This window comes from Sturnira hondurensis, unplaced genomic scaffold (assembly GCF_014824575.4).
Source record: "Sturnira hondurensis isolate 20B ecotype Veracruz unplaced genomic scaffold, ASM1482457v3 Scaffold0004386, whole genome shotgun sequence".
Lineage (NCBI taxonomy): Eukaryota > Metazoa > Chordata > Mammalia > Chiroptera > Phyllostomidae > Sturnira > Sturnira hondurensis.
In genome coordinates this window covers 1-22,796 of record NW_028077017.1, presented here as the reverse complement: position 1 = coordinate 22,796, position 22,796 = coordinate 1, and the positions used below count along the sequence as shown (strand labels likewise).

The window sequence follows — 22,796 nt, the reverse complement described above, 5'->3', positions numbered from 1 at the left end:
GTGGGGGTCTGTTAGCCCAGATTCTTTTCTTGCTCTAGATTCTATTTGTTCAATAATAAAAAAATAAAAGATTCTGTTGCAGATACTTGAAGATTGAGAGAGTGTTGCAGGTAAGCATCCCTGCCCTGCCCAGCACAGCTGGGCGGATATTGGCAAGATGTGGCAGGGCAGCCAGAACATCCCAGCAAATTCCAGCAAGGCAAGGTATGTCCTGCTGCGCCTGCTCTCTTTCTCTCCCTCTCTCTGATCTCTCCCTGCCCGCCTCTGATCTTTTTTTTTTCAGATCTCTCTCTCCCTCTCTCATTTCTCTGATTTGTCTTCACTCTGATCTGTCTCTGATCAGTCTTCTTTCTCTGATTCCTCTGTCTCTGATCTCTCTCTCTGCTTTCCCTTGTATTTTTCTTTCTGTTAGATCTCTTTCTGATACCTGTTTCCATCTCTAATGTCTAATTTCTATCTCCTCCTCTTCTTTCCCTGGTCTCTTTTTTCCCTCATCTTTCTTTCTGATCTCTCTGATAATGTCTATCTGATTTCTCCCCCCCACCTCTCTTTTCTTTGATTTCTTGCTATCTGATCTCTTTCTTCTGTATGATCTCTTGTTTCTGCTCTCTCTTGTTCACATCTCTCTGATCTCTTTCTGATTTCTCTCCCTCTCTTCGCTCATTAGCTCTGATTTCTATCTTAGCTCTCTTCTCTTTCAGATCTCTCTCTCTGATCTCTCTCATCTTTTTGTCTTTCAGATTTCTCTCTTTCAGATATTTCTGATCTTTCTCTCTCTGATCTACTTTCTATCTCTGCTTTTGAAGATCTCTGTGTCCCTCTCTCTCTAATCTCTATCTCCCTCTCATCTCTCTCTGATCTGTTTTCTGTGATCTCTGTCTCCCTCTTTTTTAAATGATTTTTAAAACTTATTTTTAAATTGGGGGAGGGGGGAGAAGGGGAAGGAGATGATACACTGATGTGTGAAAGAAACACTGACCTGGCCTGCAGCGCAGGCATGTGCCCCGATGGGGAATTGAACCCGTGACTTTTTGGTTCACAGGCCAGTGCTCAACCCACTGGAAAGCCATGGACGGCTCCCTCTCTTCTTTATAAAATCTGTTTCTCCTCTTTATCATCTCTCTTCTGCCTCTGATCTCTCTCTAAACTCTCAGTGATCTCTTTTCCCTATCAGATCTCTCTCCCCCATCTCTGATACCTCTTTGCACTGATCTGTGTCTCCCTCTCTTTTCTCTGACCTCGCTCCCTAGACTACACTAGATTAGAATAAATTGTGAGGTTACAAGGTAGGCCCTTCTCCCAGAGCCAGAGACGTAGCCAAGTAGGACCAACTTAGCGTATACTAGACTAAATTACATGGCGAGTTTGTATGTTGACCTCATTCCCAAGATCTGACAATGGACCAAGACAGACTACACAAAACTAGACTACACTGTGATACACCTCCTCTTCCCTCAGAGCTGCCCATGGAGCCAAGACAGACTATACCAGACCACACTAGACCAGACTAGTCTACACTGAACTCAACTAGACTGTGAGGTTGGTAAATAGTCCTCTTCCACCGGAGCTGGCCATGGAGCCAAGGTACATTAGAAAAGGCTAGAGTAGAGGATGAGGTTTGAAGGTAGGCCTCTTCCCCAAGCACTGGTCACAGCCAACCAGTACTAGACTAGACTAGAGTGGGCTCCAATAAACTAGACTAGTCTGGACTACAGTGTGAGTCTGACAGTTAGGCTTCTTCCCTGGGAGCCAACCACGGAGGCAAGACATACTAGACTAGAGTGTGAGGTTAGATAACCCTCTTCCTCCAGAGCCAATCACATTGTCAAGGGAGACTGGATTATACTGGCTTCAAATAGTTTAGGCTATAGTGTGAGGCTGGTAGGTAGGCCTCTGCCCTTAGAGCCAACAATAGAGGCAGGGGAGTTAAAGACTTGTACACTGAAGCCTACAAATAATTGCTGAAAGAAATCAAATACTGAATAAATAGAAAGGCATCCTGTGTCATGAATTAGAAGACTTAATATAGCTAAGTTGGTAATACTTCCCAGACTGACCAATGCGATTCCTATCAGAATCACAATGGCAATGCAAGGGACCCCAGCAGCCAAAACCATCTTAATAGAACAATACTGGAGGTCTCACGCTTAATTTTCAAAACCTACTACAGAACTACAGTAATCAAAGCGGCATGGTACTGGCTTAAATATAGATGTATAGGTCAATGGGAAAAATACTTGGGTGTGGGTTACATGATCATTTGCTGGAGAAAGGACAGTCTTTTCAACAAATGGTGCTGGGAAACTGGGTGGCCACAAAGGCACAGACAATGAAAGAAAAAAACAGACAAATGGATACTTACCTGACAGGGGAGATAACTATGCTCACAAAGGTGGTTTTCTCAAGATGAGCCTTTTATCCATTACACTCCAGATGTGCTGACCCTTGCGATTTCCCCAAATGTGGGAAACCCAACTGCATAATTTTTGGTTGTCTGGGGGAGGTGGGGACTGCGTTTGTGCTCTACCCTGAAAAAAAGAAAAAGGAAAAAGAGACTTCTGATGAAAATTAAATTTTTTTTCATCAAGAGACACTATCACTCTGGCAGGTGTGGCTCAGTTGGTTGGAGTATTATCTTGTAAACTGTAAGGTCATAGGTTCAACTCTTGGTCAGGGCACATGCCTAGGTTTCTGGTTAGATCCCCCATCAGGGGGGTATGGGAGGCAACAGCTCAGTATTTCTCTGTCTTTATTCCTCCTTTCCCTTCTCTAAAGTCAATAAGCCATGTACTCATGTGAGGAGTAAGAAAAAAAAAGATTGCAACAATAAAAACTCAACTCACAGTACTTGCCTGGCGGGAGAGAGACCATGATAAAGGAGGTAGTTTTTCTAGGGCAAAGTTCCTCCATTGCACTCCAGGTGTGCTGACCTGTGATTTCCTCAAATGGGGGAAACTCGACTGCATAATTGGTGGAAGTGAGGGAATGCATTCACACTGTCCTCTGGGGGGTGGACCTCAAAATGGCAGAAAATATTTCCAAATCACATATCTGATGGAGGATTAATACCCAGAATACATATAGAACTTCTGAAACTCAACAAAATCCAACCCAATTAAAAAAAATGGGCACCTGGCTGGTGTAGCTCAGTGGATTGAGTGCGGGCCTGCGAACCACACAATCTCAGGTCGATTCCAAGTCAGGGCACATGTCTGGGTTGCAGGCCAGTTCCCAGCAGGGGACTCATGAGAGGCAACCATACATTGATATTTCTCTCCTTCTCTCCTTCCCTTCCCCTCTAAAGATAAATAAGTAAAATCTTTAAAAAATGTGTCTTCATATTAAAAAGGGGTCAAAGAGATGTTTCTACACCCATGCTTGTAACAGCATTATTCACATTAGTTTATACTTGGAGGCAACCCAAGCATCCATTAAGTGGTGAGTACATGAGCAAAATGTGAAATATGCATACAATGGGAGTATTATGTAGGCCTAAAAAGGAAAAGTTCTGACACATGCTACAACACGAATAACCGTGAGGACATTACAATAAATGAGATCGCCAGTCACAGAAAGACAACGGTATGATTCCTCTTATATCAGGTACTTAGGAGTAGTCAAATCATAAGGACACAGTATAACGGTGCCCTGACCAGTGTGGCTCAGTCGATTGTCATCCCACAAAGAGAAAGGCTGCTGGGTCAGTTCCTGGTCACATGCTGCGAACTGTTCAGTTCCAAGACTGCAGGCTTGGTTCCCAGTTGGGGCATGTATGAGAGGCAACTGATCAGTATTTCCCTCTCTCTCCTCCCCCTAAAAATAAAATGTTCTTCAAAAGTACAGTGGTGGTTGCCAGAATTTGGGGAGAAGGGAGAAAGGGGAGTTGTTGCTTAACAGGTGTAGAGTTTCAGATTTACAAGCTGAAAGAATTAAGAGAAGCATGGTACATTTACACAATGGACTACTACACAGCAATAAAAAGGAACTCTTACCTATTCCGGTAGCATGAATATAAGTGAAATAAGCCAGCCAGTGAAATGTGAATACCATATGATCTCATTTACATGCCGAGTCTAATGTATAAAGTAAGGAACAAAACAAACGGGTAGATACACAGAACAGATGGACAGTTGGAGGCAGGGTGAAGGGATTAGCCAAAGAACATTTATGTATGATCTATGAGCTTAGACAATGATATGGGGATTAATGGACGGGGGGGATGAGGCTGGGTGAAAATGGGCAAAGAGAAAAAGCAGAAACAACTGATAGTATAACACGATTTTTTAAAAGACCACTGGCAAATTAACATAATTGAGGTATATTCATGCAACAGAATACCATATCACAGTGCAGGGTACAACATGGATCATGTAGTGTTGAATGATGAGAAGAAAAGGTGAATCACAAAAGACAACCTTTAGGAGTCCAGTGTGGGTACTACCACATAATCACCTGAGGTGGGAATGGGGTACAAGGAGCTTTCAATTCTACCCACACATCCAGGACCCTCATTGTCTGTGATGCTGGCCTCAGGCACCTGTTGGCCAAAACAGTCTAGGTGTTTCTAGGTGTCAACAAAGTTGAGGATGCTGCTCTAAGGGAAAGCCACCAGGAGGCTGTCACGGGGAGGAGCCAACGGAGGGCCTCTGAGGGGCTGGCAGTGGTGGTCATTGACCCAGGTGGAAGTTTCATTGACCCAGGTGTTAGCTTTATGGTTTTTTACCATGCATTTATTTATGCCCTTGTCTATATAAATAAGCTCTCCTCTTTTTCCACTTCACACACGTGGATTCTAGGGCCTGCAGCTCACAGCATTACTTGGAGTTGCTTATCTATCCATACCAAGTTCCACATGGCAGGGAAGATCCCAGCAGGGCATGTGCTTGTGGCTGAGCTGTCTATGTACCTACAGAGAAACAAGAGCCTCAGCCATCCATTCCACTGGGTCCCAGGACTTCTCTTCACCAGGGAGGGAAATCGGCCCTTGTGCTGGGCTTAAACCACCCCTCTCTGGGGCCTGCTGGTACCTCAGGAGACCAGGCTCCAGGCCAGGCAAGCCCTTGGGGCTGTGAGAACAGCCAGCCACCAGTCAACTCCAGGTGAGCAGCCTCAACATCCCTGCTCCTAAGTCCAGATGCTCATAGCAGGGATTTTCATTTTATCTTTTTCTCTACTTAGTGCCAGACCAAAAGGTAATTCATAAATGCTGGCTAAATATTCCCTTAAGACAAACGTAGTTTTCGGAGGTGGGTGAAAAGTGCTGCCACCATGTAACCTGAATGTACCTGTATATATTCTAGAGAAGGGGATGAACACAGCTCTTCAGTCCTGGTCCTCACACGTCAGCATGGTTTGGTCACTGGCCCTTCACTCCCAGGCCTGTCCTCCACTTGGTTTAGGTATCACAGAAGCAAAGCCTTGACTGACCAGAGCCCTAGGTGTAGAGTTGCCCCATTTCTGCAAACAAAAGGACAGGGAGGGGCTATCACCACTGCTGTTTGACAAGTCATTTGTTTAGATTGACCAACAATAAGGCAGAACACAACAGCCTGTCTCATTTCAACAACTATCCAACCACATTTGGGGTGGTTAAGGATCCAGACTTAAAAAGCTCACTTTCCCATATGCCAACTATGTATTTTGGTGTCTTCTGCTTTTCTCATTAAGTGTTTTGATTTCAGAGCCTTCACCCAGCATCTTGTTTTGCATTTCTGCAGATCCAGTAGGTGCTCAAGTTACAATAAAGTAAATATATGTATACATCATGAAATGATTACAACAATCTTACTCACACGTTATGGGGGAAATATATGTGTTTTGTATGATTCTTGGTTGCCAAAAGTAACAGAGGAGAGAGTATCTGTGACTGGAATAAAAGTGGAAATTTATGGGACCCAGGTTTGATTTAGAACCTTACTAGCAAGAGCCATTATCGTCATTGAAGAAAGGTCTGAACATCCATTTTCCAAAGCAAACTACAAAGAGAAACTGAAAGGAAGGGGGTGTCTTCAGGTTAAATATGATGGTTTATGCACATCTCCCAGTAAATCCCTATAAGATCCTTAATGCTAACAGGATGAATAGTAACATTATAAAGGAGGAATCAGGCAGCCCCTCAACCCAGTGAACTAAGTTAAATTAACATCAGCTGCCTGATGCATGCATCATCGTTTTGATAGTTTGAAAAAAAAACAAACCACCACCCCACACATTCATAATATACATTTAATCATGGAAAATGATGGCTTTACGGAAATTTCAAGCTACATAATGCTCTCATATGCTATCCTCTAGTGTATTTGAAATAGTAAGTCTCTAAAGCAATCTAGAAAGCAAAGCTGTCTTTCCAGTTCAGGACTTGGAGTTCTTTCCGGCCATATGGCAATTGTATGATTTTGTGCATTTTCCTAATCCTGGCTGTAGGGAAAACGGAGTCAGGCACCCTCAACTGGATGTCCGAGCAAGCATAGTTTAGCAGTGTTCATATAACCTTGAGTAGGGGCCTGCATGGGTAGAATGAAGCTCTGTTATATAACCTGAAGGACCATATTGGTACCCTGAAGGCACTTCTGTAAGGGAGTCAGGACTTCCCCACAGTGTGACACGTGGCTTGTAGTGTGCCTGGATCGCACCACCACCCCCTGCCTTCCCCCCAGAATAAAGGCATGTCAGACATCCCAACAGCTCTGCGAATTTTCTTCTGTTGCCTGAATCCTGTGTGAATCTGCCCGGCCATGAACGGCTGCCAAACATACCACATCCAGATGGGACCTAAAGATGAAATGTTCCTCTTTTTCACTGGTATCCCAGGACTTAACCCCACCCCCAATGGGTATCTTGGTACCAACACATCGTCATGTTGGTCTGACGCGGAATGTTTTCAGTAGTTGCAGGTCATTAGGTCACGGTGAGCATCCCTTGCGCCGTATTGAGAAGCCAAGGGGTCAGCATAGAGAGCAGGCTCAGGGATGTGAGAGGTACATTCGAAGGGACCGTGACTATCATCGACGTGGAGAAAGTAGTCCAAAACAAATTCGTTAAAAGGGCCACCAGAGAGAAAGAAGTAAATGTTCGCTGGCTCCAAATCCACCAGTTTTAAAAGGGTAAGCAGACACAGTCTCTGACCCAGGATAGATCCTTTACCTGAGAAGCAGACACGACGTCCTGCTCCTTGGGGCAGGCCTTGGGGAGCACAGATCCTTTACCTGAGAAGCAGACACGACGTCCTGCTCCTTGGGGCAGGCCTTGGGGAGCACAGCTTGGGGCTGTGTTCTCAGGCGATGATATATGCTCAGGAGTCACGTCTGCATGTTGAAGTCTGTACCTTCAAAGTGGTCCGCACAGCCCCGTTATCCACTTCCACCACACTCACAGGCAGAAGGACCTGGAATGTTGAAAAGGCCGCTGTCTCCTGTTCTTTGACACAGCAGAGTCAGGAACAGTGGGCCCCGCCATGGAGACCAAGCCCGGGTTTCTCCTTCCTTGTCTTCCCGGGCCTTTCCCTGCCCACAGACGCCCACGCATACGACCAGCGCGCCCTGAGCTCCCACCTCTCCCGAATCCAGGCCAACACTCGTTATCTCCCTGGCCCAAAGGCTGTGCTCATCGCTCACAAACGTGTTCAGAAACACCTGCGCCCCCTCCTGCCCAGCATTAGCTTCACCTTAGCGTCACCTCCTTAAAAGATCCAGGCTAAACCCGGCCCAATAGACTCTGGGGGTAGGGCGCAGGTGGTGATGTTCTTAAAGCTCACCAAGTGACGTTTATTAATCTGATTGATGAGCACGGGTGGAAGCTTTGTATGTCCATGTTCCACGTGCATGTAAATCCTTTGGTGCGCCACAGGAAGGAACCTTGATTCCCCCTGAGGGCGGGTGGAGGGGTCCTGACTGGCCTCTTTAGCAAGTTCCCTGTCAGTGGGTGTGGCTCCCTTGGACTTCTTGTTAGCACCACTCTGCACACCTGAGCCCTCATGCCCACCGTCTTATCTCAACAAAGCCAACTTCTGTTGAGATCCCAGTAAAGAGAGCACTGTTTCCTGTTAGTTCCCAGTAAAGACCACAATCACTGTCCTCACGGATTATATGCTTTGGTGGCACTTTAAGCTTTCCAGAAGGCCAAAGCAGTAACATCTGGGCAAGTCTTTATTTGGAAAATGTATGCCTACATGTTCATTAACATGTGCTTATTGAGCATCTACCATGTGCTCATGAGTAGATTATTATGGTTACTGTGTTGGGAGCCTCACTCATATTATGTGAGTTAATCCTCATAGCACCCTGGAGCGGGGGCACTAGGAGTCCCATAATAACTATAAACACCTAGATCCTGACTTTCTCTCTCCTTCAGTTTCCATATCATAGATTTTAAAAATGACCCCAGTATACAACAGGAGATGAGTGAGAATGAAGAGAGCTCTGGCTGGTGTGGCTACTGAATTGAGTACCCCACCTGCAAACTGAAAGGTTGCTGTTTTGATTCCCTGTCAGGGCACATGTCTGGGTTGTGGGCCAGGTCCCCAGTTGGGGAACAATCAAGAGGCAACCAATGGATGTTTCTCTCCCTCTCTTTCTCCCTCCCTTCTCCTCTCTCTGAAAATAAACAAAGTATTTTTAAAAATAAGAATGGAGGGATCCAGAAGGGAGGCATAGAATGAGAAGCTCAAAGTTGTCATTGCTGTGTTTACATTTTTTTTTAGGATAGATAAATGTTTAAACAAGTAAAAGCCAAAGAGTTTTCCCAACTGGAGGTAACTTTTCCTCTTCCATCAACAATACAGGATCTTTTAAAAGAGATTTTTAGTATATTTTATTAATTATGCCATTATAGTTGTTCTATTTCCCCCCTTCATTCACCTCCACCCTGCACACCCCTCCCCCACCGTTCCCCCCTTTAATTTATAACCACGTGTCTCAAGTTCTTTAGATTCTGTAGTTCCCCTATTATTCTTGACCTCCCCCTGTCTATTTTCTACCTACCGTCTATGCTACTTATTTTCTGTACCTTCTGCCCCCTTCTCCTCCTCCCACTCCCCTGTTGCTAACCTTCAATGTGATCTTCATTTCTATGGTTCCACTCCTGATCTAGCTGTCCTCTTAGTTTGTTTTTGTTTTAGGTGTGGTTGTTAATAACTGTGAGTTTGCTGTCCTTTCACTATTAATATTATTCATCTTCTTTTTCTTATATAAGTCCCTTTAGCATTTCATATCATAAGGGCTTGGTGATGATGAACTCCTTGAACTTGACCTTATCTGAGAAGCACTTTATCTGTCCTTCCATTCTAAATGAAAGCTTTGCTGGATAGAGCAATCTTGGCTGTAGGTCTTTGGATTTCATGACTTGGAATACTTCTTTCCAGCCCCTTCTTGCCTGGAAGGTCTCTTTTGAGAAATCCGCTGACAGTCTGATGGGTACTCCTTTGTAGGTGACTGTCCCCTTATCTCTTGCTGCTTCTAGGATTCTCTCCTTCATTTTAATCTTGACTAATGTAATTATGATGTGCCTTGGTGTGTTCCTACTTGGGTCCAACTTCCTTGGGACTCTCTGAGCTTCCTGGACTTCCTGGAAGCCTATTTCCTTTGCCAGACTGGGGAAGTTCTCCTTTATTCTTTGTTCAAATAAGTTTTCCACTTGTTGCTCTTTCTCTTCCCCTTCTGGTACCCCTATGATTCGGATGTTGGAACGTTTAAAGATGTCCTGGAGGTTCCTAAGCCTCTCCTCATTTTTTTGAATTCTTGTTTCTTCATATTTTTCTGTTTGGTCATTTTTTTCTTCCTTCTGGTCCACTTCCTTGATTTGAGTCCCAGTTTCCTTTCCATCACTATTGGTTTCCTGTGCATTTCCCTTCATTTCAATTAGTTTATCCTTCATTTGTTCCTCTAATTTGTGACTAAAATTGACCAATTCTGTGATCATCCTGATCACCAGTGGTTTGAACTGTGCATCTGAGAGGTTGGCTATTTCTTGGTCACTTAGAATTACCAGCTCTGGGGCTTTGAGTTCTTGAGGCATGCTGTGGTCTGTTTGTGCCTGTTATGTAGGAGGAGTGGAGCCCTAAGTGTTCACCAGGGTGGGGCAACTCAGTCGCTGGGTTGTGACTCTGTATGTGGGGGTGGGGTCAGAGAGGAACAATGGTCCTCTCTGCTGCTTCCTGTTGCTGGGGCCTGCGTGATCTATCTCACCGCTCGCTCCTTTGCTGGTTTATCTGCGCGTGAATGTGTGACCATGGTCAGCCTGCCGCCTTGCACCCTCACTGGGTCCCCCGGTTGCTACCTCACACCTAGGATCCACCCACGGCTGCCTACCTGCCTGGGTCAGGGGATCTTTCCTGACCAACCCTGCTCCGCTGCTGGCTCCGCCCCTTTTACTGGTCTGGCTGAATGGTTGGTTGTTGTTGGACTTCCAAATAGTTCAATTATCTGTGTTTTGGCTGCATTTTTTGTTTACTAAAACTTTGTGGTCTTTAAACTTGGTTGTGGGAGAAGGCACAGTATTTCCACCTATGCCTCCATCTTGGCAGAAGTCACATTACAGGATCATTTAAATTCTCGACATGTTTACTAAAATGTGGTGTTACAAGTTTTATTTTCTTTTGAAATTTAGCTATTTTAGAAAGTGGGAAGTGGCATCTCACTATTGTTTCCCTGGTGTCTAGAAGGAATAGAGAAACAAATGTACATGTGAACATATAAAGAAAAATATATATGAATGTTATTCAGTCTTCAAAAGAGGGCACCCTTCCATTTGGGACAGCATGGATGAACCTGGAGGGCATTATATTAAGCAGAATAAGCCAACACAGAAAGACAAATACCATATGATCTCACACGTGGATTTGATAAAGTCAAACTTCTCAGAGCTGAGTAGAACTGTGATGCCAAAAGCTGGCTATAGGGAAATGGGAGCTATGATCCAGCAACACAAGATTTAGTGTAGTTATGCAAGAGGAATAAATTCCAGAGACCTGAACTACAGTTTGGTGACTCTGGCTAATTATAGTGGGTATTATACTTGACATTGGCTAAGAGAGTACATCTTAAATGTTCTGAACACACACACAAATTGTAACCATGTGAGTTAATGGTATGTTTATTGGTAAGATTTTTGTAATCATTTCATGATGTATACATGCATTTACTTTATTGTGACTTGATCAACTACTGGGTCTGCAGAAATGCAAAACAGGATGCTGGTGAAGACTCTGGAATCAAATAATTTAATGAGAAAGGCAAAAGATACCAAAATATATAGTGCTTTGAAACTGCTGGTTCCTGGGTGACTTACCCCTCTCTTCCTCTGACAGGCAAGCAGATTCAGATTCTGCTGTCAGTCTGACCACAGTCTCTGCACAGGGCATCCAACTCCCAAAACTACCTGGTGCTAGGTGGACAGTCCCTGTGGAGCCTGATCCGATGTCCCCATAGTGACCCATGTAGTGGAAGAGGCCCAGGCTCACTCTGTGGCTTCAGTTAGAACCTGAACATGTCCGGCTGAAGCCATGACCTTTAAATGCAAGGCTGTCTGCAATAATCGGCCTCCACCTCAGTTCATAGTTTACAGGTGAGCATGGTTTGGACTACAATTCTATGTGGGTCTGGACTTTTCATTGTTGAAGGATCTCCTTGGCTCTTGATGGTGTTGTAAGGCACAGTCTGGTGTCCCTGAAAGCACAGGGTGAATGTGCTCATTTCCATTCAGGAATCCTGCCCTGACTTGCAGGAGATCCCAGCAGAGCAGCAGGTCACTGATCATAATCTGAAGAGAAATCTGGGGGCCCCACCTCTGTGAACCTGTGGCTCTAAGTCTTTGTTGATCTTTCAAAATCCAAAAAGTATTTCCTCTGACTAATTGGCTCATCCTGACAACAGAGGCTGGCTCTCTGTTGAGATCCCCAAGTGGAAAGCCGGCTGTGTGTAGAATCTGGATAGGATCCTTCTGTCTATGTAGGTATTACAGCAAGAGGAGGAAACCATGAATGGAGATTTCCAAGGGAGGATGCTGTAATAAATTCCCAATATCCCCAGGGTCTGGACTGAGGTTTTGAAGCTACAGAATTAGCTCCCCAGAGAGGAAAGGGTGTGGCAGACACCCTCTGCTCTTACTGGGCATTTGGGTAGGAATCCATGTTCTTAGGCCAACTTGCTGTGCGAGCACACAGCTGTTGGAGATTCTTGGGCCTCAGGGATTCTGAATAAGTTTCAGATCTGAAGAGGCCAGATATGTTGGAATAAAGGGTTGTGTTAAACATAAACCCACAGCCCAAAAATGGCATCACTCTGTGCTGAAGCCACCAAATCTAGTTTTGCTTTTTAAGATTTTTTATTTTTTTACTTTTAGAGAAAGGAGAAGGGAGGGAGAAAGAGATGGAGAGAAACAACAATGTGTGGTTGCCTCTCGTGTACCCCCTACTTGGGACCTGGCCTGGAACCCAGGCATGTGCCCTGACTAGGAAAGGAACCAACAACCTTTCTATTCACAAGCCAGCACTCAATCCACTGAGCCACACCAGCCAGGGCCCAATCCTAGTTTTAATGCCAGATCTTATTGCAATTTCAACCTCTTTGAGAAACGTAATCTTAATCAGTCTGGATTTTTCTGGTTAAGCATTAGTAAAGTTATGTCTCATGGGCCCTATTCAATCCCATAGAAAGAAGAAGCAACCTGCATGATAAGAAACACTTCCAGCCCTGGCTGGAGGGGCTCAGAGGATTGAGTGCTGGTCTGCAAACCGAAGGGTCACCGGTTTGATTTCCAGTCGGGGCACATGCCTGGGTTGGGAGCCAATTCCCCGGTGAGGGGTGCTTGAGAGGCAACCATGCATTGGTGTTTCTTTCCCTCTCTCCCTCCCTTCCCCTCTCTCTCTTAAAGAAAGACACTTCCAGTCCTGGATGGTGTGGCTCAGTGGATTGAGTGCTGGCCCTCCAACCTAAGGGTCACCAGTTCAATTCCCAGTCAGAGTATATACCTGGGTTGTGGGCCAGGTCCCCAGTTGTGGGCGCACGAGAGGCAACCACGTATTTATGTTTCTCTTCCTCTCTCCCTTCCTTCCTCCCTCTCTAAATAAAATCTTAAAAAAAAAACACAAACAAAAACCCACTTTTGTCCTGGTTGGTGTGGCTCAGTAGACTGAGCACCAGCCTGCAAACTAAAAGGTTTTGTGATTCCCAGTCAGGGTACATGCCTGAGTTGTGAGCCAGGTTTCCAGATGGGGGCAAGTGAGAAAGGTGACCAAAGTTTCTCTTCCTTTTCTCCTCTCTTCCCTTCTCTCTAAAAATAAATAAAAAAATGTAAAGAAAAAGACCCCCCCCCAGGTTTTTTTTTTTTTTTTTTGGTTCTGACTGCTGTGGCTCAGTTGGGTGGTCATCATCCCACAAAATCCACTGGTTAGATTCCCACTCAGGGCATGTATGAGAGGCAACCATTTGATGTTTCTCTCCCTCTCATTCTCCCTCCCTTTCCCTCTTGCTAAAAAATAAATATTTTTTAAAGAAAATGTTAAAGAAATTGTGATGAGAATAATAGTAATAACTAAAAGTTTTTTGAGTTTGTCCTAAGCATTACTGTAAATAGTTTCCATACATTAACTTCTTATGTTAATAACTCGCTGGGGAAATACCTGGTCCCACCTTACAGAGAAGAAAATGTGTCACAGACATTATAAAAAACTCACTTCAGGTTTAAAGCTATGAGCTAACTAACCAAACACCTAAACTTAGCCTGTGGGCTTTATAACTGAACCTAAAAAAATGTAAAAAGTTATGTAACACATGGAATTTAAAAAGTGCACTGACATGCCCTGGCTGATGTGGTTCAGTGGACTGAGCACCTGCTTTCAGTGAATAGAAAGGTCACTGGTTCCATTTCCCAGTCAGGTCACATGCCTGTGTTGTGGGCCTTGTCTCCAGTTGCAGGTGAGGGAGAGCCAACCAACTGATGTATCTCTCTCTCTCTTCCTCCCTTTCCCTCTCTCTAAAAATAAATAAAATGTCAACTTTCTTCTTCATTTCCAGTCATGAAGATTTTCTAGTCAGTGACTCCCTCATTTAGCTTCAAATGTATTTAATATAAAAGCAGTCAGAAAGATTTCCTCTTATTGTCTCCCCACCCCATCACCCGGAACTTATCAGGTAGGTATTTGTGTATATTTTTATGTGACTTCTATGTGCATCTTTTTTTATACTGATTGATAAAAGGACCCATGTCACAACCCTGGCCAGGGAGCTGGTTACAGGTGATCAGATAGTCAAAGTTTCGGTTTACATTTCCATCAGGGCATATTAAAAAACAAACAAACCAATGAATGCATAAGAAAGTACAACAAATCTATGTTTCTCTTTCTAAACATTATTTTAAAAACTATACTTATCACTGGATCATGGAATCTCACTGGTGAGATGGAATCTAACTAGAGATGACTGGAACTGAGTCAAAATCAGTGAGGAGATTGGCAGCCACTTTAAACTTTAAGGGAAGTCTCCGGCCCCTCACAGCCCCACCCATTTACAAGGACAACAGGGCCGCTGTGGGGACTCCAAAGGCCATGATGCCCATTAGACACTGTATGAAAAAGATGGGGCTGGGAAATGCACGTGTATCCCAGAAAAAAAAAACCCCACGACTGTATTGCGTCCTCTCCTCTGGAACCTCACCTTCCTCAGCCTATACAAAATGGTGCTGGGAGAAAAAAGGGAGCCTTTCCCTGCGGAGTCTGGGCAAAGCGCTATCAATAGAGGGCACAAGTCATCAGAGGCCAGGCATGTGCAGTGACAATGAGTAAGTGCTTGAGGGCCACGTGTGGACTGGCCTGGGGAGGTGCTAGAATTTCTCACTTTGCTTCCAATGTTTGTTTTTCAGGTTTAAAAGTGCTGCACGTATTATGCTAAGTGAAATAAGTCATTCAGAAAAGGCAAATACTATATGATATCACCTATAACTAGAATATAAAAACCAGAATAAAGAAAATTGAAACAAGGTCACAGAAACATAAAAGAGACTAAGGGTTGTATGAGAAAAAGGGGTTTGGGGAAGAGTCAAGGCGAGGGGATTAGAAAGTACATGCCCTGGCTGGTGTAGCTCAGTGGATTGAGTGTGGGTCTGTGACTTAGAAAGTACAAAGTGGCAGTTACAAAATAGTCACAGGGATGTAAAGTACAGCATAGGGAATACAGTCAGTAATATTATAATAATTATGTACTGGGTATTGAAAACATTAGTGGTAATATTCTGTAAAATGTGATAATCTAAACTCATGGCTGCACACTTGAACCTAATACAAAATAATGTCAAATGTAAACAGTAATTGAAAAAATTTTAATTATTATTCTATTACAATTGTCTACATTTATCCCACTTCTCCCCAACTCCGCCTCCCTCCCTTGGTTTTGCCCATGTGTCCTTTACAGTTATTCCTGAAAACCCTTCCCCCATTACCCCATCTCCCTTCCTCTGTGGTTACTGTCAGATTGTTCTTAATTTCAATGTCTCTGGTTATATTCTGCTTGCCTTTTTTGTTGTTGCTGATTAGGTTCTAGTTAAAGTGAGAGCATATGTTAAAGAGGATCATATTTGTCCCTCATCACCTGGCTTATTTCACCTAGCATAATTCTCCCCAGTTTCAACCATGCTGTCACAAAGGGTAGGAGCTCCTTCTTTCTCTCTGCTGTGTAGTATTCCATTGTGTAAATGTACCATTGTCTTTTAATCTATTTACAGATGGGCACTTAGGTTGCTTCCAGTACTTGGCTGTTTTAAATTGTGCTGCTATGAACATTGGAGTGCATAGGTCCTTTTGGATTGGTATTTCAGGGTTTTTAGGATATAATACTAGCCCTGGCTGGTGTAGCTCAGTGGATTGAGCGTGGGCCTGCAAACCAAACAATCTTGGTTTGATTCCCAGTCAGGGCACATGCCTGGGTTGCAGGCCAGTTCCCAGCAGGGGACTCATGAGAGGCAAGCATACATTGATATTTCTGTCCTTCTCTCCTTCCCTTCCCCTCTAAAGACAAATAAATAAAATCTTAAAAAAAATCCTAGCAGTGGAATTGCTGGGTCAAAAGGCGGTTCCATTTTTAGTTTTCTGAGGAAATTCCATACTGTTTTCCACAGTGGCTGCACCGGTCTGCAATCCCACCAACAGTGCATTAGGGTTCCCTTTTCTCCACATCCTCTCCTACATTTATTTGTTGATTTGTTTATGATGACCATTCTGGCTGGTGTTAATTCGTATCTCATTGTGGTTTGATTTTGCATCTCTCTAATGGCTAGTGATGCTGAGCATCTTTTCATGTCTCTGGACCCTGTGTATGTCCTCCTTGAAGAAGTGTCTGTTCAAGTCTTTTGCTCAATTTTTTAAAAAAGATTTTATTTATTTATCTTTAGAGGGAAAGGAGAGAGGGAGAGAAACATCAATGTATGGTTGCCTTTCGTGCATCCCCTGCTGGGAACTGGCCTGCAGGGAACCTGCCTGCAACCCAGGCATGTGCCCTGACTGGGAATCGAACCGCGATCCTCTGGTTCACAGGCCTGTGCTCAATCCACTGAGCTACACCAGCCAGGGCCTTTTGCTCAATTTTTAAATTGGCTTTTTTGTCTTCCTGGAGTGGAGTCATGTGATTTCTATATGAATTTTGAGATCAAACCCTTGTCTGAGTTATCATTGACAAATGTTTTCCCATATAGTTGATTCTGCTTTCATTTTACTGCTGACTTCTTTAATCATGCAGAAGCTTTTTAATTTGATGAGGCCCCATTTGTTTATTCTTTATGTCCCTTGCTCTAGGAGTCATATTGGTGAAAATGTTGCTGCGTGGAATATCTGAGATTTTCCTGCCTGGTTTCCTCTAGGACTTTTATGGTGTCATGGCTTATATATAAATCTTTTATACACCCCGAGTCCCTGAGTTTATTTTTTGTGTATGGTGTAAGTTGGTGGTCAAGTTTCATTTTTTTTTGCATCTACTTGTCCAGATCTCCCAACAGTATTTATTGAAGAGGCTATTTTTATTCCATGTTATGTTCCTACCCCCTTTGTCAAATATTAATTCACCATAGAGACTTGGGTTTACTTCTGGGCCCTCTGTTCTGTTCCATTGTCTGTTCTTATGCCAATACCAGGCTGTTTTAATACAGTGGCCTTATAATACATATTGATATCAGGTATTGTGATCCCTACTTTGTTCTTCTTTCTCAAAATTGCTGCAGCTATTTGGGGTCATTTATGGTTCCATATAAATTTTTGAAATGTTCTATATCTGTAAAATATGTCATAGGTACTTTAAAAAGGATTGCTTTGAATCCATAAATTGCTTTGGGTAGTATGGGCATTCTGATGATGTTAATCCTTCCAGTACATGAGCACTGTACATGATTCCATTTGTTTGTGTCTTCCATAGTTTCTTTCTTCAGTGTTGTGTAGTTTTCTGGTCTTTTACCTTCTTGGTTAGGTTTATTTCTAGGTACTTTATTTTTCTTGTTATGTCAAATGGAATTTTTCCCCTGATTTCTGTTTCTGATATTTCATTGTTGGTGTACAAAAATACTTTTGACAAAAATCAAATTTTTAAAAGCAAAATGTGCCTGTGTGTTTTTCATCTGTGCAGCAGCATTACTTCAGATGTTTAACAGGTTTAAGGTAAAAGCATAGTTATGTGAGTCACATGTATTAGAAACTAAGTTGTTTTCCTATTAACTTTGAAAAGGTTTAAGTGAAAAGCTATTTTTACTGAAAATTGCATTCATGTCCTGCTAGTGAGGTTGAAGGAACTCTGCAGACTGTTGGTCAGAGCGGCTATCAGTGAGTTGGGACAAGAAAGTGTATTTAACTGTGATCCTGTGAGCTGTGGTCTACTGCATGAAATTTCAGGAAAACATAGTGGCAGTTCGAGGCTCCTAGTTACAGAAAATAAATGCCACGAGAGCAGTAAAAATAGAGAGATTTAAATGCCATGAGAGATTAAAAATAAGGATAGAATCTTAGAAGCAGCAAAATAAAAGAAGGCAGTTATGTACAAAGGAGTCCCCATAAGACTGTCAGCTGATTCCTCAAAAGAGACCTTACAGGCAAGAAGGGGCTGGAAAGAAGTATTTCAAATCATGAAAGGCAAGGACCTACATCCAAGATTAGTCTATCCAGCAGATCTTTCATTTAGAATGGAAAGGCAGATAAAATGCTTCCCAGATAAGGTCAGGTTAAAGGAGTTCATCATCATTAAGCCCTTATTATATAAAACTTTAAGGGATTTATCTAAGAAAGAGAAGATAAAAATATGAACAGTAAAATGACAGCAAACTCACAGTTATTAACAACCACACCTAAAACAAGAACAAAAGCAAACTAAGCAAACAACTAGAACAGGAACAGAACCACAGAAATGGAGATCACATGGAGGGTTATCAACAGGTGAGTGGGAGGAGGAGAAGGGGGGAGAAGGTACAGAGAATAAGTAGCATAGACGGTAAGCAGAAAATAGACAGGGGGAGGGCAAGAATAGTATGGGAAATACAGAATCTAAAGAACTTGTGACACATGGACATAAACTAAAGGGGGGGGATAGCTACCTGTTATATATGAGGGGAGGAGCCTTAGGTGTTCACCAGGGCGGGGCAACCCAGTTGCTGGGTTGTGATGCTGCATGTGGGGGCGGGGTCAGAGAGGGGCAATGGTGTTTGTTCTGCTCTCTCTCTCAGATTTCGGTCCCCTCTGCTGCTTCCAGCAAGCAAACTGGGCACCCCTGGTGCAGGCTCCCGGTGTGTGGGCCTGTGCACAATCCAGGACCCTGTGGGTCTCTCCAACAAACTCTCTGTGAGCCTGGGAGCTTCTTCCAACACCTCAACCCTGAGAGTTTTTCCAACTGGTGCTCTTAGGCTTTAATTCCCGTTGCTGGGGCCCTAGCCTGCATGGTCTGTCTCACTGCTCGCTCCTTCACCTGGTTTATCTGCATGTGAATGTGTGACCATGGCCAGCCAGCCGCCTTATGCCCCCACTGGGTCCACCTTTTGCCACCCCACCCCTGGGATCTGCCAACCGCCACCTTCACACTTGAATCAGTCCGTCCGGCCGCTTTTTCCTGCTTGACCCCACTCAACCATCCATTGACTCCACCCCTCTTACCAGTCTGGATGAATGAATGGTTTGTTGTTGTTGAACTTCAGTAGAGTTCAATTTTCTGTGTTTTGGTTGCGTTTTTGTTACTAAAACTTTGTTGTCTTTAAACTTGGTTGTGTGAGGAGGCACAGTGTTTCCACCTATGCCTCCATCTTGGCCGGAAGTCTTAATTTTTTAATTTAATTTTTAAAATTTATTCATATTTAGATACTTGTTTTTGTATTAAAAAGGAATTGTAGCCTTTATTTTTAATATATTATGGTACAAGAAATTTTATATGTCAACTCCTAGAGTTACACTTTTAATATATAAGTATAAATAAAAGAATTAAAACATTTATATAGATACAGAATTAGTACTACTCATATATAATGTGCATCCCTATTTTCCCCGCAAAAATTTGGGCAAAAAGTGTGCACTATACATGACAAAATATGATAGCAAGACTTACCATTTTAGTGAGAAGGTCCCTTCTATTAATTCCATTTTTTCAGAACATTCAGAACTATTCTGACTGATAAAATGTGCATTTTCTTACCCGTGATGTACAGAGCTGATTCTGCAGCCAGGTGAACCTAAAACCTACAGTTCCCTTCTCCACTGATACCTAAGCATCTGAGTCCATCCAAACAGGGATGTTGGGCATGGGTGCCTTCCCTGGTTGATCTCTCTCACACAGGGAATGTGCTCAGTGGTTGAAGGTCATTAATTAAAGGCAGGAGTTCTTCACCTTGGGCAGCCTAGATAAAGATAACACAGAGAAGGCTCTGGGAGAAAGGAGAAAAGTTACTGCTGACCTTGACAATCATAAAAAAGAAAATAAAATGAGTAAGTAGATTAAAAACCACCTCATTATTCACGAACAGAAGAAGAAACAAAGGTTGTAGGTTGTAAATCCACTGATGTCAGGAAGCAAAGCAAAAATAGCTTCTGACCCAGGACACACCCTTTACCTGAGAGGCAGCCATGTTGTCTTGGTCCTGCTGTGTGTTTTCTCAGGTGATGATATGCTGAGGAGTCAAGTCTGCTGTTCTTTTTTAAAAATTTTTATTTATTTTTCTTTAGAGGGGAAGGGAAGGAGAGAGGGAGAAAAATATCAATGTATGGTTGCCTCTGGTGTGTCCCGTGTGGGGAACTGGCCTGCAACCTAGGCATGTGCCCTAACTGGGAATTGAACCACAATCGTCTGGTTCGCAGGCCCAGGTTCAATCCACTGAGCTACACCAGCCACGGCTTTCTGCTATCCTTTTAAAAGAGTTCAGAACAAGTCTCCTTGAAAGAGACCAAACTGTTTTTTCTTCCTCTTTTCACGTGCTCTCTCCTCGCATAGACGTATGCTATACCACACCAGTGGGGGATTCTCTATACGCCCACACCCACCAGAACATTCCGATATCTTGCCTGAACAAAACCAGCTCCCCACTCTCACAAAAGCATTTCGGAGCCCTCCTGCTAATCACTGGGCTCACCTGAACCTCACCTGGGGCTCCTCATTAAACAATAATGCCCCATCTGGAGAAGTTGACTAACTCTGCGGGGAAGGCCACAGCTGGTGTCATTTCTTTGATCTTCTCAAGGGATTTAATAACAACCCAAAGGGGTTTAGCTCTATGAAGCATGCAGAACCCTCTTGAATCAAGGCCCCATAATCAGTCTTTCTCTCTCTGCTCTCGCTTTCCCACTCCCCTCCTCTCTTTCTGAAGTGCTTATTAAATGGGGGAGTATAAAAATGAAGGGAGGGTCTGCGCGTCTACCCGCCCAGGCATAATTCGGGCTCCATGGGCTGAGAAAGGCGAGGCGCCCAAACTGGTCTACCGGAGCGGTCTCCTTGGCTTTATGCCACGCGGGACAGGCCGGCAGCCCAGGGACTGGCTCTCAGCAGAAAATCCACGCTACAGGCGGCATTTCATGGAAGGAAGGTGGAGAAACCCCGGGCTGCAGCACCTCAGGGTTTCCGCGAAAATGGCCCCTCCGCCGGGCAGTGAACCGGTCAGGGCTTGGGGGCATCTCGCTTGTATTCTGGCCTCACTGGCAAGCGAGGCGCCGCAGCGAGTATTTCTACGCCACTAGGGGCTCTCGAGCTTTGCGCAGCCAGAATGTGAACTCAAAGGTCCAGTTTCGAACTGGACACACCAAACCAAGGGAGACTAGCCCGACGTTCACGGCTCTGTAACTACTTCCCGCAGCCTCACAAAGAGCGCAAGTGCGACCCCTGGAAACGCGCGGTGGGTGGGAATCAGAGCAGAGCACTTCCGGCAATGGGTGGTGTCTGCTGATAGGCCCAGTCAGGTCGGAGACCCGGAGAAGAGGACTCCGGGTTTAGGCCGGAACTCCATTCTACGTATTTCTCCTTGGTTGTATTCTTTGGTTGACCACTCCCTTTGACTTAGGAACCATTTTTGTACGGCTTCAACTTAATTAGAAAATTTGTGAGATTTCCATCAGAAATGAAGATGAAAAAATTCCTATAATCAAATTTTAGATGATTCTTTGACACATTATATTTGAAATCTTTCTCTTCCATTTATGTTTACTGTAGTTTAGTACTGTATGACTCTCCACTCAATATGTTACTGAGGCCATTAATGCCCAGCTGGTGTCCCAGAGAATTGTTGGATGTGGTGGAAAATCCTACAATTTGGTGACCAGGACTGTCAGATTTTGGTGTGACGGTGAGTGTGGTCATATTAGTCTGACAAAAGGGGCCATAGAGGATACAAAACACACTAGAAACACTTCTCTACAAAAGAGGAGGAAAACTGGGTTTTTCTTCATAAGAACAAGCTGCCTATCAAAAGAAGAACACACAACCTTTAAATATCTACATAGTACTATAGCGACACCAAACATTTTCTGGGCCCCCAAGCAATTCTTGATGCATTTTATATGAATTCCAGTGATAGAAAACGTGTTTTTAAAACTCCTGCTTTCTCATGGCTACACTCACAAATGAATATGAACCTCCAATGAGACCCCTCTGATTCAAAGCCCTTTGTAGGGTCCTCCTCACATAACATGTTCTGGGGAAACACAACAATTACACGTCCTGCCTGCAAAGCAGTTCCTTCATTCTTTGAAATCAAGACTATTGAAATATTATGTTAAATGCAGTGAAAAAATTAAAGTCACCTCTGAATGGTATGCTATTAAACAATGAATGGGTCAAGATAGAAATTAGGGAAGAAATAAAGTTTCTGGAAACAAATTAAAATGAACTCACAACAACGCAAAACTTATGGGACACAGTGAAGGCAGTCCTGAGAGGGAAGTTCATAGCAATATAGGCTCACCTAAGAAGATAGAAACATTTCAAACAAACAAACTAACCCGACGCCTGCAAGAACTCGAGGAACAACAACAAAGACAGCCCAGAGCAAGTACAAGGAAGGAAATAACCAAGATCAGAGTAGAATTAAATGACATAGAGACTAAAAGCACAATTCTAAGGCTCAATGAATCCAGGAGTTGGTTTTTTGAAAAGATAAACAAAATAGACAAACCTTTAAGTGGGCTCATCAAGAAAAGAAGAGAGAGGACCCAAATAAACACAATAGGAAATGAAAGAGGGGAGATTATAATTGATACCACAGAAATAGAAAGGATTGTAAGAAATTATTATGAAGAACTGTATGCCAAGAAATGTGAAAACCTAGGTGAAATGGACAAATTTCTAGAAAAATACAATCTTCCAAAA

The 22,796-nt window shown here is 43.5% G+C and overlaps 1 non-coding gene and 1 pseudogene across 1 annotated transcript; both read left to right on the top strand.

Moving 5' to 3' along the window:
- Positions 1–2,354: 2,354 nt before the first annotated feature.
- On the top strand, positions 2,355–2,532 carry LOC118986647 (uncharacterized; annotated as a pseudogene).
- A 312-nt stretch (positions 2,533–2,844) lies between these two features.
- Positions 2,845–3,006, top strand: LOC118986649 (U1 spliceosomal RNA). Its single transcript, XR_005066423.1, has one exon. It is a non-coding gene; the product is annotated as a U1 spliceosomal RNA (small nuclear RNA).
- The last annotated feature ends 19,790 nt before the right edge of the window (positions 3,007–22,796 follow it).